Source organism: Lutra lutra, chromosome 10 (assembly GCF_902655055.1).
Source record: "Lutra lutra chromosome 10, mLutLut1.2, whole genome shotgun sequence".
Classification (NCBI taxonomy): domain Eukaryota; kingdom Metazoa; phylum Chordata; class Mammalia; order Carnivora; family Mustelidae; genus Lutra; species Lutra lutra.
In genome coordinates, this window is record NC_062287.1 from 97,603,710 (window position 1) to 97,621,457 (window position 17,748).

Consider the following 17,748-nt stretch of genomic DNA (forward strand, 5'->3'; position numbering starts at 1 on the left):
TGTAAAAAGCAATATAAAGAATGGTTTGGAAGGCAGTAACAACGGAAGGAAATCAGTTAGAATACAGTGGTCTAAATGAAAGATGATGGGCCTGGAACCTAAGGATAGTAGCAATGCATATAGAGGAAAACAGATGAATTTTAGAGATATAAGGAGTGTAAAGAATGGTTTTACAGAGTGAATGTAGAAGAGTGGCTCAGTCTGTTAAGCGTCTGCCTTCAGCTCAGGTCTTGATCTCAGGGTCCTGGGATCAAGTCCCAAGTCAGGCTCCCTGCTCAGGGGGAGTCTGCTTCTCCCTCTACCATCCCCACCTGCTTGTGATCTCTCTCTCAAATCATTACAAAATAAAATCTAAGAAAAAGAAAGAAAATAAAATACATTACACATAGTGTATAGGCCTTTTTTTAGAGCTAGGCGTGGAGCTCAACACGGGGCTCAAATTCATGACCATGAGACCAAGACCCGAGGACATGTAACCAACTGAGCCACCCAGGCACCCCCATATAATATACAGACATTTTATAGTTTTATTATAGTCACTTTACCTTCTTTACTTTTATGTATACATTGACCAAATAAAGAACTGAAACTAGGGCTTTTGCTTTTTCTTTTAAACCTTTCTTGGTCTAATTAACATTTGGAGGCAAGACCATGCATCTCCTGCTCCTTCACAGACTTTAGGGCACTATTTACAATAGTCCCAAAGTTCCTACTTAAAACAGCTCATACCAATCATATATCTCAATAGTACTTTATATTTTACAAGTATTTATAATTTTTTTTATTTGAGATTCCAGTGAGGAAGACATTTAACTGCTTCTATGTATTTCACAATGTAAGTGCAAGCACACTGTTTTATTACCTCCCTGAGTTTTCTTTCATTTTTATATTATTCTTAGTTATGCAGCTTGTTCTTACTAAACTGTAAGATTCCCTTGAGCAAGGGCGTTTTTTTGTCTTATTAATCTCTATTCTCACAATGCTCAAAAAAACCCACAAAAAACAACATGGGATAAAGCAAATATAATTATCCTCTTTTTTTTTTTTTAAGATTTTTTTATTTATTTGACACAGAGACATAGCAAGAGAGGGAACACAAACAGGGGGAGCTGCAGAGAGAAAGGGAGAAGCAGGCTTCCCGCTGAGCAGGGAGCTGGATATGGGGCTCGATCCTAAGACCCTGGGATCATGACCTGAGCTGAAGGCAGATGCTTAACGACTGAGCCACCAGGTGCCCCTAATTATCCTCTTCTTACATATAGGGAAATAAAGGTTCAGTGTCTTACCTAAGGTCATCTAAGTAGGAAAGACTGGTCTAGGAGAGATTTCTTGAATCCTAGTTTGGTGAAATTCTTACAAATTATCTATATAGGGGCGCCTGGGTGGCTCAGCAGGTTAAAGCCTCTGCCTTCGGCTCAGGTCATGATCCCAGGGTCCTGGGATCGAGCCCCACATCGGGCTCTCTGCTCGGTGGGGAGCCTGCTTCCCCCTCTCTCTCTGCCTGTCTCTCTGCCTACTTGTGATCTCTGTCAAATAAATAAATAAAATCTTAAAACAAAACAAAAAACAAATTATCTATATATGGTTTCTAGGTTATCTATAGTGAAAACTATTATAACTTTATAAATAATAATATTTATCTTCGTGATTACCTAATTCACTTAAAATATAAAGAGAAAAAAAAAGAAAGAAAATATAGAGTAGGGGCATCTGGGTGGCTCACTTGGTTAAATGTCTGCCTTTGGCTCAGGTCATGATCTCAGGATCCTGGGATCCAGCCTCTAATCGGCCCACTTTTCCCTCACCCTCTCCCCCTGCTTATACTCTCTCTCTCTGCCAAATAAATAAAATCTTTAAAAAAAAGAAAAAGAGAAAAAATAGAAAGAGTAAATGAGCATAATATGAAAAACAAGTTCATTTGCCTCCAAAAGGACTTATGTAATTTAGATATTTAAATTTAGGGGCCCCTGGGTGGCTCAGTGGGTTGGGCCTCTGCCTTCGGCTCAGGTCATGGTCTCGGGGTCCTGGAATGGAGTCCCGCATCGGGCTCTCTGGTCTGCGGGGAGCCTGCTTCTCCCCCTCCACCCCCACTTGCCTCTCTGCCTACCTGTGATCTCTCTCTGTGAAATAAATAAATAAAAATCTTAAAAAAAATAAAAATAAATAAATTTAAAATTTAAAGGGGTATCATCCCTTATCAGCTGCTGCCTAATAATCAAGTCTAACTCCCCAACTGGGCCTTAAAACACTGTTAACCTGTCTTTGAATAAGAAGGGAATAACTATAGTTTTAACTATAATTGTAATTTGGAATTATTCATGCAATCCAACCCCCTCACTACCACCCTGCCCCAAAGCCTACATTCCATTGAGATGGCTCTACCAACTGATCAAGAAAATCTTTCCTTGGGGCGCCTGGGCGGCTCAGTGGGCTAAAGCCTCTGCCCTTGGCTCCGGCCATGATTCCAGGATCCTGGGATCAAGCCCCACATCAGGCTCTCTGCTCAGCGGGGAGCCTGCTTCCTCCTCTCTCTCTCTCTCTCTCTGCCTGCCTCTCTGCCTACTTGTGATCTGTATCTGTCAGATAAATAAATAAAATTAAATTAAAAAAAAAAAAGAAAATCTGTCCTTGAGATTAATAAAAACAAAAGGATGGTGGACTATGATGGCTATAATTCATATAAATTCTAAATTTCTGACTATAATTCCACAACATTTGGAGAAGGGATCATTAGTCATTACTTGTTTGAAAGCTGAACTTTGTCTCTATCTGCAAATTTTAACTACCCATTATCACAAAGGAAAGTAAAGGCCTTGGGAACATTCAGAATATATACAGGAAGTAATAAAGAGGAGCGTCAGAATCAGTATAAAATGGAATACATATAGAATAAAACATAACAATTTCTTGAAAATTCAGGTAACTTAAAGGTAGAATGTTTTCTTTAGAGGAATGCAGTACTGTTTTCAATACACCCAGCAAATTGAAACCCAACTAACATTCACAATAGCCAAAGAATGGGAACCACCCAAATGTCTATCTACTAATGAACAAGATAAGAAAAATATGGTAAGTCCATACCAGTGAAATATTATTCCTAATAAACAGAAATGAAGTACTATAAAGAACTCCTAAGGGTTGCCTGGGTTACTCAGTTGGTTAAGTGCCCGATTCTTGATTTCAGCTCAGGATCTTGGGGTCATGGAATTGAGCCCACTCTAAAAAAAAAAACCAACTCTTAAAACTCAACAATAAACAACCCAATTAAAAAATGGGCAAAGGACTTGACTAGCTAGACACTTCGCCGAAGAAGATCTATAAATGGCCTTATAATAAGCACATTAGAAGATGCTCATCATTATTAATCATTATGGAAACGCATATCAAAACTCTAAGAGACCACCTCACACCTATTAGGATGGCTATTATCAAAACAAAACAAAACAAAACAAGTGTTGACAAGGATGTGGGGAAATTGAAACCCTTGTACCTGCTGTGACGAATATAAAATGGGAGGTGGGGGGCTCAGTTGGTTAAGCGTCTGCCTTTGGCTCAGGTCATGATCCCAGAGTTCTGGGACCAGGACAACATGGGCTCCCTGCTAAGGCTTCTCCTTCTCCCTCTGCTCTTCCCCCTGCTGCTTGTCCTAGCTCTCAATCACTCATTCTCTAAACTAAATAAATAAAATCTTAAAAAAAAAAAAAAAAAAGAATGTAAAATGGTACAGTTGCTGTGGAAAACAATATGACAGTTTCTCAAAAAATAAAAAATAGAATTACTATGTGACCCAGCAATTCCACTTCTGGGTATATGCTCCAAAGAACTGAAAGCAGGGTCTCAAAGACCTATTTGTATACCCATGTTCATTTCATAGCAACATTATTCAAAATAACTAAAAAGTGGAATACACATAAAAGAGAATATTATTTAGCCTTAAAAATAAATTCTGACATATGCTATAACCTGGATGAGCCCTGAGGCCAATGCTAATGTGATAAGCCAGCCACAAAGAGACAAATACTGTATGATTCCACTCATAAGCGGCAGTCAAAATCAGAGATATAAAGGAGAGTGGTTGTTGCCAGTGAATGGATGGATTGAGGAATGGAGTATAAAGCTTCAGTTTTCCAAAATGAAAAAAATTATGATGATGGATGATGGTTATGTTTCTATAACATAATGAATGTATCTGAATCACTTCTCAGCCTTTTGGCTAAGATCAAGTGTAGTACCTGTTCTTAATAGTTTAGTAAATGTATTTGACACCAGTGACCCGCACCCTTAAAAAGGGTTAAGATGGTAAATTTTATGTTGTATGTATTTTACTACACACACACGCAAGAAATGAAGTACTGATAAATGCTATAACATGGATGAGCCTTGAAAACATTATACCTAGAAGAAACTAGTCACAAATAACTACATGATTATATGATTCCTTTTATATGAAATGTCCAGAATGGGCAAGTCTTTAGAGACAGAAAGTAGATCAGTGTTTGCCTATGACTGGTGTTTGGGGAAATTAAAAGGGTAAAGGCTAAGGAGTATGGGATTTCTTTTCGGGGTAATGAAAATGTTTTAAAATTGACTGTGGTGATGATTGCACAAATCTAGATAAGCCACTGAATTGTACACTTTAAATGGTTGAGTGGTATATAAATTATATTTCATTAAAACTGCTTTTTAGGGGTGCCTGGGTGGCTGAGTCAGTTAGGCGTCTGCCTTTGGCTCGGGTTATGATCCCAAGGTCCTGGGATCAAGCTCTGCATCAGGCTCCCTGCTCAGCAGGAAGCCTGCTTCTCCCTCTCCCTCTGTAGTTCCCCCTGCTTGTGCTCTCTCTCTCTCTCACTCAAATAAATAAATAAAAATCTAAAAAAAAAAAAAAAAAAAAAGCTTTAAAAGAAAAAAACCAAAGTTTACTAACAAAAGTCCTTAGGACATAAGAAAGATAAGAATGATTTGTTCAAGCTACTGATCATTTTACATGTGCAGGCTGGCTGCACAGGTTAGAGTCCTTTCTCATAACAAGGTCTAATAATGAGGACTTAGTCTATTCCACTCTTACCTTAAGCATTCACATTCACTGAATTTCCCTATGGGCAAACCACGATGCACCTAAGTTCACAGAAGTACAAATAAGAAGTCTTAACAAATAATCATAATACAAAATACATTATGTGCAGAAAGTGCCTTAGGCAAGGGATAAATCAGGGTTACGGAGTTCAAAATAGGATTAACCACCAGCACGTGAGGGATGGTCACTGAAAATCTTATGGAAAGGATGGCATCTGAACTCAGTGATGAATGACAGGTGAGATTTTTAAAAAACAGACAAAGACACCAAAGTAGGAGATATTCTAGGCTGAGGAAAAAAGAAAGGCAAAGTCTTGGAGATAGGAAAGTACAGAGCACATTCAGAGAATAATGAATGGCTCCATTACTATAGTCTGAGACAAGAGATAGACTAGGGTCTAATCGTGAATATTAAGCTAAACAGCAGAAGGTGCTGATGACTGAAGCAAGAATATAACATGATCCGATCTGTGTCAGAAAGATAAATCTATGTAGAATGGATTGAAAGGGAGAGGAAAAATAGAATCTTGATAGGAAATTATTGCAGTACTTTAGGACGAAGATAAATAGGAGCCATGGGGGTCTTAGGAATGGATAGGATGGGCAGGGGGTACTGAAGGAAGGTAATTAAAGAGGTAGAATCAGTAAGCCTTAGCAAGTAAGGATGTGGGAGTTGGAAGAGTCTAGCAGGAGACTCCAGTCTAGGTGACTAGGAGAACAGCAGTGCTAATGACATAAAAATATCAGTAGTAGTTCTGGATTGTTTATTTCTGGGGAGTAGAGAAGAGGTAAGGAATATGATGAGTTTGGTTTTAGACTTGAGAAATATGATCTTTAAATGGCTGGAAATATGGCATAGGATTAGACAGAGGATTCTGGATTTTTTAAACACAGACATGGGAAACCGAGCCGTCATTACACAGCAAGGTTTGATGCTTCAAGAGTGAAGAAATTCGCCAACAAAGAGAAGCATTAATAAAATTAATTTGAACTATACAGGATGCTTACTATAGTTCATTCAATCTAGTCCATACTACAAATGTTTATACTTTCAAATTATTCAGAGCTCTCAAGAGACTTTACCCTGGCTGAAACAGAGGAAAAGGTAAGGAAGCCAGCTAAAATAAATCTGTTCTACAAAAATATTATAATCTTATACCACTGCTGTATCTAAAACGACTTCCAAATAGCTCAAAATACCATATAGTCACACTAATGCTGAAAAAGATTTAGATGTAATTGTTTATTTTTAGACCAGAGGTTAAGAAATGTTTCCAAGGTCATACATAAAGGCAGAACTTAGAATAAATTTCAAACTGATTTTTTAGGTTAGTATTCAATTAAATAACAAATTACATTATGTATTATTTTAACATATACACCCAAGATATCTATGCATCGTCTCATTCATCAACCAGCTAAAAGTAAGACACCAAGAAACTAAGTCATGAGTAATGTTAGAGCTGGGCCTACAGTCTGTATCTCCTTCCTCTCAGTCCACAACTCTGCTGCACCACTCATGGGTCCAAGTGTAATGTCCTTTCAAGTTCCTGTAACTTGACAGTCTATAAGAATAATTACACAGCTACTAGACAGACTGTTTTAGCTTTCTACTTAGGAAGAAGCTGTGGCAGTGAAACTATTTTATGGCTAATTCCCAAGCTCTTGACCTACAAAAGCTCTTCACTATCACAATACAAGAGATCTGTATCTGATTACCATTCTTGGACTCTCACTTCTGGCTAAGGAAATGCTACCGCAGAAGCACAGAATAAGTGTGAGGAAGTTTGAGGAAAATTTCTGCCCACTCAAAAAGCAACCCCTTTGAATGACCAATGCAGTATGATAACAGATTCACTCAAAACAAAAATAATAATTAATACAGGGATAAAACACAATACACATACAAGTCCAAAAATCTTTACTCAAACCTTGTATTGAAAGGACAAATGGACTAAAGAAGCATAACAATTATGTAACTGTCACAGAAAACTTAAGATTGTTCTTACTTGGCCAAGCCAGACAAAAGCTCATCTCTAAGTAACCAGTAACAAAATGACAAGCCCTTCCCTTTAATTTAAAAAGCCTCATTGCCTCCAGGTAATTCCCATTAACAAGGACAAGTATTAACCTCTTGCTGGAGTATTCTGCATTATCAGGCGGCCAGAAATCTGAACTGATTCTCTAGCAGGTTATCTCAGCAAACTTGGGTGTTTGCGGTCCTAGTCCTGGGATGGTGGCCTCTCACAAACTCCTGAAGGGGAAGGGTAAAGAGCTGTCTCTGAGCCCTCTCTTACACATCCTGCTTGCTATTCATATCATCAGGACAGAAGATTAACTAGATTCCCCCCAGTAAAAGGTCCACTGTTAATGTCTCCCAAAGGGGGACCCACACCAACACAGGCCTCTGGGGAGATGGAAAGCTAGACCAGGCTGTGAATTAGGTCAACTTCCCCAGTTACTGCTCAAATGTACCACGGTAGCTGAAAATCCAGTGCTTACTCATCCCTAAACTACCCAGGTCTCCAAATCCCAGGCAAAGGCCCAGGACACAAGATAACTCCAGCTCCACCCATCAAGCTCAATGGGGTTCTATATACTCAGGTAAAAGCAATCCTCTCCTCACCCCAAGTAGAAACCAGGGAGGGACAAAGTCGGGTCGTGGACACCGCTCAACCACTGCATCTCGAAACAAGCATCCTAGGGCTGCTGTCATCACCCAGAAGTAGAGCAGATGCCCCAGTCTTTAGCTCACTGCAGCCGTCATTGTTTACGCTTTCGCAGCGTAAGCCTCTGATAGGCCAGTAAAGTCCCCTGCACTGTCCACCAGGACTTCCGGGCATGGGCACAGGATGCTTGGCCCTCGCCCGCAGTTTGACACTTACGCTCCCTGAGCAGGGAGAGGTCTGGGGGCCCTACGGTCCGAGCAGAATCAGCAGGAATACCCGGCGGGCCGCGGCGGCATTGGTGCGGAGGGCCGCTGGGAAACGCCTCCTCCGGGGGCGGGGCCCACAGCTCGCTGTCAGAGTGCCCGCCCCACCTCCGCCACCTCCCGGCGCACACTGAAGGCTTAAAGGGGCCGCACCTTCGCCCATAAATCTGCAGGACTCAGGGTGCTGCTTCCAGCCCACAAGGTTTCCAAGGCATGAGGCAAACCCAGGATCAGCTGGGAAGGATCCACCCAGGCTGGGTGGGCCTCTTCTTAGGTGGCAACACAGGCAATGTCCCAGAAACAAAGGAGATGACCTACTATCTACTATCTATCCTACTATCACAATCCTAATCCCTCCTCCAGGGATGAAAAAAATTGCTGCAGGCAATAGCAAAGCTTCAGAGTAAATATGTAGCCCCCATCATGTAAGATGCTTATTCCATTAATTTGAGCAGTTAGCGTTCTTCAAATGGTAATTAAAAGGCCCAGAAAGGAATTCTGGCAGCCTGCATTGCTTCACCCCACCCTTTCACTGCCTTCCTTCTCTACAACCTGCGAAATCCCAGACAATGATAGAAGATGAGTAAGAAGGTAATAGGAAGTGAAATGGAAAACATTCTCATTCTCGTGAGCAAAATGTGCCAAGAATTGGCAAAGAATTAAAATTTCATGACATGTGTATGTAGATAAATCGTGCATGCAAATACAGTTGTGATGTGCAGCCATCCAATTTAACATGAAGAGTTCTTGAGAAAACTGCAGTAGAAACTGTTTTACTACTTCAGGGAGTTAAATAATGGTCTTTGAGCTCTCCATTGGTTGTCAATGAGTTTTAATTTTCTTTTCATAAGAGGAATTTTCCCTCAATCTCAGTTTACAAGGTTTGACTGCATTTTGTGTCTCATACCATCAGGAAAGAGATTTAAGTGTTTAGTAAGCCTATATTCTTCCACCTAATCTAGATGAATAAATGCATCTTATTAAAGCCTTAAACTACTACAGACAAGTATGGGAATCCATTTAGTGAAGCAAAAGACTATTTTATAAGTGCCTTAACATCCTCCATCTTAAACATGGGTTCAAGTGGAAATACAGATTCTGAAGGACAGGAATGAAGACTGCTCTGTTTACTGGGGAACAGACGGAGGATCTAAGAAGATCCTACAGAATTCTAGGATCAGGCTGCCAGGAAGAGAAATGGATTCATATTAGAAACAGTGTGATTCTGAACTGCCAAAAAATCTCATTTTAAAGTGCATTTAACTGTGAATGATATTTTTTTTTATTTTTTTAAAGATTTTATTTATTTATTTGACAGAGAGAGATCACAAGTAGACAGAGAGGCAGGCAGAGAGAGAGAGGGAAGCAGGCTCCCTGCTGAGCAGAGAGCCCGATGCGGGCCTCGATCCCAGGACCCTGAGATCATGACCTGAGCCGAAGGCAGCGGCTTAACCCACTGAGCCACCCAGGCGCCCTGTGAATGATACTTTTGAATTAGGTAATTAAGACCTTTCATTTTATCCCCAGGAAGCATTATCACACTATTCTGAGGGTAATGGTTTGCAGATCAGCCTCCCCATTAGATTGTGAGCACCTCAAGGGCAAGAGCTAGAATGTATCCTAATCATCCTTTTCTCCCAGTATGATACAAAATGAATAGTTAATAATAAATATTTACCACAAAATTAGGACCAACACTCTCTTTGATATAGGAGTCTAGATAACCATCAGTAAGCATAGCACAGTGAGTATGTGGGTGCATGCATATACACAAATGAATAATACCCAGTGCTGTGGTTGTTAGTGAATTAAAAATTTGGAGAGAAAAAAAATCCACTGATTGTACAGCTCGGTTTCAGACATCAGAGCTCAAGATTACTATTATAGGGATTTATATCTTTTATTCCAAATGCACATTTTATATAAATATTCCTAAATAATTCTTAGATTTTACCAAATATCAGTCTAAACACTAAAAGCCCATCTTATTTTGGTTATTGCTTTTTTCTTTACTATACCATGAAGAGACTAAATTGGACATGTAAAACCTTCATCATTTAACAAATTACCAATTAGTAGTCGTTTATTTAACATGGCAATGTGGAAACTGTTTAGGAAATGATTTAGTAAAATATTATATACAGAAGAGGAGAGATTCCCCAAGCTGAGAGCTTTTAAGTAGGGTTTATTAAGGTATAACTTACATACAGTAAAATTCACTCTTTTTAGTACATAGTGCTATAATTTTGGTAGAAACAGAGACTCCATCACCATAATTAAGAATATCTCCATCAGCCCAAAATTTTCCCTGGTGCTCCTTTGTAGTCAATACCCCCTTTACCCGCTACCCCACCCCAGCCCCGGCAAGGATTGATCAGCATGCTGTTCCTACAATTTTTTCCTTTCCTTTCCAATGTCATATTAAAAAAAAAAAATTATAGAGTGTGGAGTCTTATTTCATTTATAATACAACTGAGATCGCCAATGTTGTTGCACAGATCAGTGATTTGCTCTTCATTGCTGAGTAATATTCCACTGTATCATCTAACACATTTTGTTCATCCATGTTACCAGTTAAAGGACATGTGGGGTGCTTCTAGCTTTTAACGATTGTGAAAAAAACTGCTACAGATTGTTGTATGAACGTAAGTTTCATTTCTGTTAGGCAGATAAACAGGAGTGGGAATGCTGAGTAAGGTAAGTATATGTTTAATTTTCTAAGTAACTACCAAACTGTTTTCCAAAGTGGCTGTATGAACCATTTTGCATTGCTCCTCCATCAGCAATATCTGAGAATGCAAGTGTAACTGGATTATTGCTTAGTACTAATTTCTAGTAGGGCTCTGTATTTTTACACCTATGAATGAAAGCCCGTTCTTTCCCTAATTTAGTGCTAATGGTTTGTAACATACTCTTCCATTTACAAACCAGTCATTGTTCACGCTTCCAAATCCCATCTAAGAATAGTCCAATCTGGTCATTTTATTAGGATCAACAAGCTACAAGACTAAACAAAAAGTACTCCTAGTAAACAGAACAAGCTAAAGCATGTATTATCTATCAGTCAGTGGAACTGGTTTTCCAACATTCAGATGAGTTTATCCAAAGCATCAACGATCTCTTTATATAACAAGTCTATTAAATATCTTTATCAAAAGTATAATTCTCTTGATTACGAACCAAGAAGAAGCTTCAAGAAAGTATCTGAAAACTTATCATAAATACTTTGTCCACTATTACAAAAAAATGCTTTAAAAGGGTGTCTGGAATTTTTATACACTGTTGGTAAGCATGAAGAAACCGGTACATCCAATCTGGAAAATACTGTCCACACAAAAACTGGTACATAAATGTTAATAGCAACATTAGTCATTAACAGCCCCAAAGGAGAAACAACCCAAAAAACCATCAGTTGATGAAAGGGTAAACAATGGAATAACACTCAGCCATAAAAAAGGATTGAAACAGCTATCTATGCTACAATATGGGTTAATCCTGAATACATCATGCTGAGTTAAAGAAGCCAGGCACAAAAGGCCATATGTTGGATGATTCTGACCATATGAAATGCCCAGGTCAGGCAAATCCACAGGGACAGAAAGTAGAATAGTGGTTGCCAGGGCCTGGGTTGTGTAGAAAGAGAAAGGGGGAATAAGGAATGACTGCTAATCGGTATGAAGTCTCTTTTGGGAGTGATAAAAATGTTCTGGAATTAGTGGCGATGGTTGCACAATACGTGAATATACTAAAAAGCCATTGAATTGTATGTATCTGTTTAGAGAATAAATTTTATGGTATGTGAACTATATTTCAATTAAAATACCCACTGACAGGAGAATGGATAAACAAGCTGTGGTATATTCACAGAAAAATATTATAGAGAAGTGAAAACAAATGAAGGCATCTGTTAGCAAAAATATAGATGAATTTCACAATCATGCTGAGAGAAAAATAGCTAATACTAAAGCATATACAATATGATTACATAAACCCGAACAATATATTATTTAGGAGTATATATGTTTGTGGTTAAATTTAAAAGAAAAGTACAAGAGGCACCTGGGTGCTCAGTCAATCAAGTAGCTGACTCTTAGTTTCCAAGTTCATGATTTCAAGGTTGTAAGATTGAGCCCTGTGTTGGGCTGTGCTGGGTGTGGAGCCTGTTTAAGATTCTCTCTCTCCCTTACCCTTTGCCCCTTCCCCGCCTCTAAAAAATAAAAATGAAAAAAAAGAAAAGTACAAGGAGACATTAAACTTATAAATAATTTATTATATTTAAAATATATTAAGTATTCCATGAGTTTAAAGACTAAAGAAAAAAAAGGCTCTACCTCTTGCTAGTAGGATTTTGTAATTTAAAAAGTTACATACTACAGTGTTCAGCCAGAAGTGTTGGAAGGCACTTTTTCTTCCCCCTCCAATCTGAGAGGAGCACTGGGCTGGAAAGAAGAAAATTTACATCTCCAAATCCCTGTTCTATCATTAACTAGTTGTGAAACCTTAGGGAAGTCACTGAATCTTTGGTGGCTTTAGTGTTGTTATGCATAAAACAAAGAGTCTGTATCAACAGCTCTCCCACCTCTGAAATTTATGAGACACTGTTCCACAACTACTATTTATATATGATAAATGGCAGGCTTGCAATTCCAAGTTCTCCAGTACTACAGTATCTGCAGCTAATGTTAAATGTTTGGAAAATGCTTCTACTTCAGTGGGAAAATTTCATGCTCTTTAGCTCTTGTTTAAATTACTACAAAGGAATGGTATCAGCTGTAGTGATAATCTGAACCCAGTTTGCATGCATGTTGGTTCTACCATCATTTTCCTTTCCAGGCACTCCCTTTTTAGTTTTTTTTAAGGGGAGGAGAGTGGGGTTTTTTAAGAGAGGAGAGAGCTTTTCCAGGTACTCTCACCCTGGTAGAACAGATTTTCTCCCCAGGCCAAAAAGAAGGAATCCATACAAACCACTCAAAAAGCACAATCATAAGTCTCTTATGCCTGGCAAAGAAAGTAATGTGGTAAAGGTAAAAACACTGATTCAAGAAGTCAGAAATATGAACTGTATTTCCTTCTCCATGAACGCAGTACAGTGAAGGAGAGTTTCTGAGTCATCTAGTCACATCTAAGCACAATTTGTGACACCAAGAAGTCACTATCACATTCAGAGTAGGCATTCCCAGGGCCTCTACTCAGGGGACCACATCTAGCTGAACATTCTACTACCAACCATCAGTTAGAGGGGATTTAAAAGGATACATTAAAAGTCCAGGAGAGACAGCTTCACTGGAGAATTCATTTAAAGAATTAACACCAATTCTCCTGAAACTCTTCCAAAAAATTGAAGAAAACACTTCCAAATCATTCTAAGAGGCCAGAATTACCCTGATATGAAAGCCAAAGCCACTGTAAGAAAACTACACACCAATATCACTGATAAATACTGATGAAAAATCCTCAAAATACTAGCAAACTGAATCCAATAGCACATTAAAAAGATTATACACCATGCCCAAGTGGAATTTATTCCTGGAATGCAAGAACGGTTCAACATACCAAAGTAACCAATATAGTACATCATAACTCATCATAAGAACTAAGAACAAAAAAACCGCATGATCATCTCAATTGACAGAATAAAAAGCATATGCCAAGATTTAACATCCTCAATGATAAAAACACCCCAAGTAGGAATGTAAGAAAACTATCTCAACATTCTAAAGGCCATTATGAGAAGCCCATAGCTAACATCATACTCAACGGTGAATGACAAGCTTTTCCTCTAAAATAAGCAACACAGTAAGGATAGCTGTTCTAGCCATTCCTATTCAATACAGTATTGAAAGTTTTAGCCAGGACACCTGGGTGGCTCAGTCAGTTGAGCGACTGACTCTTGATCTCAAGGTCATAAGTTCAATCTCAGCACTGGGTTCCATGCCCAGTACAGTGCCAACTTTAAAAAAAAAAAAAAAAAAAAAAAGCAACCTACAGAATGGAAGAAAATACCTGCAAATCATCTATCTGATGAGGGGTTAGTATCCAGAAGATATAAAAAACTTGTACAACAACCCAAATAACCCACCTAAAAAAATGGGCAAAAGACTTAAAGAGACAGTTCTCCAAGTCTGATATACAAATGGCCAACAGCATATGAAGATGCTCAACATCACTAATCATCAGAAAACTACAAATCGAGGGGTGCCTGGCTGGCTTAGTCAGGTAAGCATCCGACTTGATTTTGCCTCAGGTCATGGTCTCAGGGTTGTAAGCTCAAACCCCACTTGCAGATCCACACTGGGCATGGAGACTGCTTAGGATTTCTCTCTCCCTCTCCCTTTGCCCCTCCCCCCTCCTCCACTTCCACATGCGCTCTCTCCAAATAAATAAATAAATAAATAAATAAATAAATAAAAAGGGGGTGCCTGGGTGGCTCAGTCTGGTAAGCATCCAACTCTTGATTTCTGCTCAGGTCATAATCTTACGATCATGAGATCAAGCCTCACACCCAGTGTGGAGCCTACTTAAGATTCTCTCTTCCTCTCCCTCTGCCTGAGACCCCTACCCCTACACAAGCCTGTGTGCTTGCTCTTAAAAAAAAAAAAAGAAGAAGAAGAAGAAGAAAGAAAGAAAGAAAAATACAAATCAAAGCTACAATGAGATTATCAACTCATACCCATTAAAATGATTACTTTATTAAAAAAACTAAAATAAATATTAGCAAGAATGTAGAGAAATAGGAACCCTTGCACACCATTGCAGGACTATAAAATGGTTCAACTGCTATGGATAATGATACGGTTGGCCAAAAAATTAACAATAGGGTGCCGGGGTTGCTCAGTTGGTTAAGCGTCTGCCTTTGGCTCAGATCATGATCCCAGGGTCCTGGTATGGAGCCCTGCATCAGGCTCCCTGCTCAGTGGAGAGCCTGCTTCTCCCACTCCCTCTGCTGCTCCCCATGCTTGTGCTCTCTTGCCTGTCAAATAAATAAATAAAATCTTTTAAAAAATTCAAAATAGAATACCACATAACTATGTGATCCAGCAATTCCACTTCTGATTTTATGTATACATATGTACATAGATATATACATATCCAAAAATATTAAAAGTTGGGCCTCTAAAGATTTATATACCCATGTTAAAGCAGCACTGTTGGGGCGCCCGGGTGGCTCAGTGGGTTAAATCCTCTGCCTTTGGCTCAGTTCATGATCTCAGGGTCCTGGGATCGAGCCCCGCATCGGGCTTTCTGTTTGGCGGGGAGCCTGCTTCTTCCCTCTCTCTCTGCCTGCCTCTCTGCCTAGTTGTGATCTCTCTATCAAATAAATAAATAAAATATAAAAAAAAAATAAATTAAGGATCTTGAGATGGGGAGATTATCCTGGGTTATCTGAATGGGCCCAAAACGCAATCACATACATCCTTCTAACAGGGAAAGAGGGAAATTTAACACACACAGAGAAGGCCACATAAAGGCAGAAAAGAGCAAAATTAGAAGAGGCTGAAGCGACGTGATACAAACTAAGGAATGCCAACAGCTACCAGAAGAGGCAAGGAAGGAATTCTCCCTGTGACCCTCTGGAGAACCATGGCCCTGACTTGGTTTTAGCCCCCATTAGACTGACCTAAATTGTGTCAGACTTCTGGCTTCCAGAACTGAGAGAGAACAAATTTCTGTTGTTTAAAGCCACAAAATTTGTGGTAATTTGTTACAGAAGCCATAGAAAATGAATACAACTTTGTAAACATTTGAAATAACATAAAATTTCCTGGAAGGATCCACAGAAAATATTTCTAAGTAGTATGTCTAAGGAGCTGGCTAAAGAACTTTGACTTTTTCACTTTACTACCTAGCCATTCTTTTTTTTTTTTTTTCCTTTTAAGATTTATTTATTTATTTAAGAGAAAGCGAGCGAGCGTGGGGGTCAGAGCAGTGGGGTAGGGAGAAGGACAGCAGACTCCATGCTGAGTGTGGGGCTTGACCCTACAACCCCAAGATCATGACCTGAGCCAAACCCAGGAGTTGGACACTTAAACAACTTAGTCCCCAGGAGCCTTCTTAGCCATTCCTTTTTAAAACAAAAAACAAAACAAGCTTCAATGCTTTTGAAAACTCTAAAGCTTTAAAATTCCAGCTTGGAGTCCTGAAGCTGGTTCTTTTTATACTCATCCCATAAGCTAAGCCTCACTTCTCCCCCTGAACATTTTTTGGCCACCATATCGCCTTTGAAAGAAGGAACTGAATCTTATTTATTACTCCAGCATCTAGCAGAGTGCTTCGAACTCTAACATAATTCCTAAGATAGCACCATTTCATCAAACCATAGAAGTCTTAAATATATAATAAATGTGTTCCTTGAGTAATTTATAAATAAAATTTTGTATGTTGAATGTGTATTTCAAGTATGTCAGAAAAATATGATATATTTAATGGAATTCTGAAGTAAGCCATTTTTCGAAGTGAGAAATCACTCAGCAATAGATTCTGAAATTTTAAAAAGAATTTTGCCACTGTTTTCTTGTTACCCATTTTTTATTATAAAATCCATTGAGAGAGGGTAATTTTAATTTCAGAGTCTTTGACTTTGGCAAAGCCATGGCAGTAGAACAGTTGTTTGCAATAAGTCTGATTGTAGAGAGCTCCAGTCAAGATTAAATACAATCTACACCAGTCATGTTGGGCTCTGGAGATAGATCTGAGCTCTAAAACTTGCTTTGTCACACACTAGCTGAGCCTCGGTTTCATCATCTGTCCTAACAGTATGATCTTCATGTGGTTCCCTATTTAATACACACTGCTGGAGCAGTCCCTGTGTGCCAGGCACTATTTTAGGCACTTCACATGTACGGACTCATTTGCATTCTTATAACTCTGAAGTTGGTGATATTATCATCTCCATTTTACAGACAAGGAAACCGAGGCACAGAGATTAAGCAACTTGCCTAAGGTAATTCAACTAAATGTAAAAATTAAATGAGATTTTGCCTTATACATGTTAAGAATCCCAATATCCACATTACACCCCTTCCCCACAAGTACACTGGCTTGTCGAATCATGTGAGGTTACTCAGTTAGGCACCCAGCTACATGCTGAGTATGGGTTGTAGAGTATAGTAGCCCAGGGGCCAGCTACTATGAGTAACAGAGGCACCTAATCTAGACTCAGGAGCCAGGGAAGGTCTCCCCGAGAAACTGATACAGGCATACCTCACTTTATTCCAGATATTGTGGTTTTTACAAATTGAAGGTTTGTAGCAACCCTGGACCAAGCGAGTCTATGGGCACCAATTCCCCAATAGCATTTACTCACTTTGTCCATGTCACATTTTGGACATTCTTACAGTGCTTCAGTTTTTTTCATTATTATTTTATTTGTTATGGTGACCTGTGATCACTAATCTTTTTTCTTTTTTTGATTGGTGATTTTTGATGCTACTTTTGTAATTGTTTTGGGGCACCATGAACCATATCCATACTAGACGGCAAACTTAATCGATAAAGGTTGTTGGGTTCTGACTGCCCCACCAACTGCCCTTTCAAGCCTCCCTATTCTCTCTCTCTCCTCATGCCTCCCTATTCTGAGACACAACAATACTCAAGTTAGACCAATTAACAACCTTACAATGACCTCTAAATGTTTAAGTGAAATAAAGACTTGCATGTTTCTCACTTTAATATTTTACTTATTTATTTCTTAAGTAGGCTCTATGCCCAGTGTGGGGCTCAAATTCACAACCCTGGGGATCAAG

The 17,748-nt window shown here is 39.1% G+C and overlaps 1 protein-coding gene and 1 pseudogene across 3 annotated transcripts in view; one reads left to right on the forward strand and one right to left on the reverse strand.

Moving 5' to 3' along the window:
* The window catches only part of CKAP5 (cytoskeleton associated protein 5), a 107,938-nt gene that overhangs the window by 77,864 nt on the left and 12,326 nt on the right, over nucleotides 1–17,748 (reverse strand). The window contains exon 1 of one of the 3 annotated variants that reach the window (XM_047691647.1): nucleotides 7,959–7,978. The exons of 1 other annotated variant lie outside the window; for it this stretch is intronic. The gene's annotated coding sequence lies outside the window, so the exon portion shown is untranslated. Of the gene's footprint in view, nucleotides 1–7,699; nucleotides 7,722–7,958; nucleotides 7,979–17,748 lie in introns of those variants that run through there. One more of the 3 variants, XM_047691645.1, reaches the window with a different exon arrangement.
* LOC125080317 (uncharacterized) lies at nucleotides 4,194–4,326 on the forward strand (annotated as a pseudogene).